This window comes from Drosophila elegans, unplaced genomic scaffold (genome assembly GCF_018152505.1).
Source record: "Drosophila elegans isolate 14027-0461.03 unplaced genomic scaffold, ASM1815250v1 contig_468, whole genome shotgun sequence".
Taxonomy (NCBI): domain Eukaryota; kingdom Metazoa; phylum Arthropoda; class Insecta; order Diptera; family Drosophilidae; genus Drosophila; species Drosophila elegans.
In genome coordinates this window covers 3,218,039-3,219,624 of record NW_024545855.1, presented here as the reverse complement: position 1 = coordinate 3,219,624, position 1,586 = coordinate 3,218,039, and positions in this window count along the sequence as shown.

The following is a 1,586-nucleotide window of genomic DNA, read 5'->3' as shown; positions in this document are numbered from 1 at the left end:
GAATAAAACAAAGGCATAAACAGCCAGGGAAAAACAGTGATGGCAAATTCTATTTCTAAGGAAAAAAACAAGTAAACTTTACCTGAGGGTCAAAGAAATTTTTTTGGATTTTTATCTCCGCTAGTGTCAGTATAGTGTATAATTGTTTAAAGTTTTTAAATTGTTTGACAAATTTTTTGTTAAATATTGATAATACTTTTGGTTGTGTTAAAAAAAATCTTCCCATCACTGGGGAAATCAGTATTTTAGAAAGCTTTTAATTCATTTGGTTCGTTTGATCCTGCAGCTCATTTAAATTGATATATTATTCAAGCAATGGCCATCCACACAGTTATCCAAGCTATTAGCAATTTATATTAATGAATGTGAATGTTGGTTTTTGTAAATTTAAGATTTATATATTAGTATGATCCTTACAGTTCTATAAGACATTTCTTTAATTTAACACACGGTTCAGTACTGTTTTGGGTATTTACCCATCTTAATTTGTTTTCATTTAAAACAAATAAATTTGAAGACCAAACCAATGCTTTAGACGGCCTTCAATTGATTTAATTGGTTCGTTTTATCCTTCAGCTCATTTAAATTGATAAATTATTGATTGGTAGGGCGACTTTAAGCAATGGCCATCAACACAATTATCCAAGCATTCAGCAATTAACAGCTCTTAATGCAAGCACTCGAAGCATGAAAGAAAAAACAATTAAGTTTCTTTTGTGGCTCAAGTCTTGAAAGGGCGTGAAAGCCCGAATCCTGGGAAAGCACTCGATGCAGCTGGCTGGCCTGGAACAGCTGCCAATTCGCATCGTTTTCGGTTTCGGAGGAACGGAAGATGCCCTTAAAGAAGCTGCCTGCTTAATTGCTTGTTGGCTTTCCACTGGGTCCTATCAGTGTCAGTTGCAGGCATCGAGAGTCGACAGTCGACGGCAGGCAGCTTTATTCTTTTTATGTCATTAACAACGGCACGAACTTACTTGCAATTTTCGTGTTAAATCGCGCGATCTGTCTGCATTTTGTCGCCTTGTGCAATTCATATTTTAATTTAATTCATTTAAGCTTTCCGCCTGCCTTCTTGACTTTTCCATGGCATTCCGCTGTTAATTGTATATTGGCCAACACGTTGATGCCTTAATAAATTTTCTCATTTCGCCTTCAGCCTTTAAAGGATAGTTTGCCAAGACCTTTGACCTTTTCGCATGTCAGCCATTTAATTATTCAAACACGCATTACGTATACGCACTGACTGACTGCCCGCAGACCAACATTTGTCCGCATTCACACAGGCATCAAGTGAAGAGAAAGCGAATCAGCATGGATGAAATCAATTAGACAAGACCCATTAATGCCAGCACAAGCCGAACCGTCTAGGAAACTGTTAATTAATCAAATGTTGGCCATCACTTTGTACACATGCGCGGATTCATAGTGTTTTTCGTTGCAGAGATAGCACTCCGTGGGAAAAAATCCTCGGTAACTAAAATTTAATTGGCTGATTCCATGTTCTGGAAGTACTTTTTTGCGGGCAACGAAATTAGAAATAAATTATCAGAAAGGTCAGGCAAAACAGGCTAATAACATGTGTACTT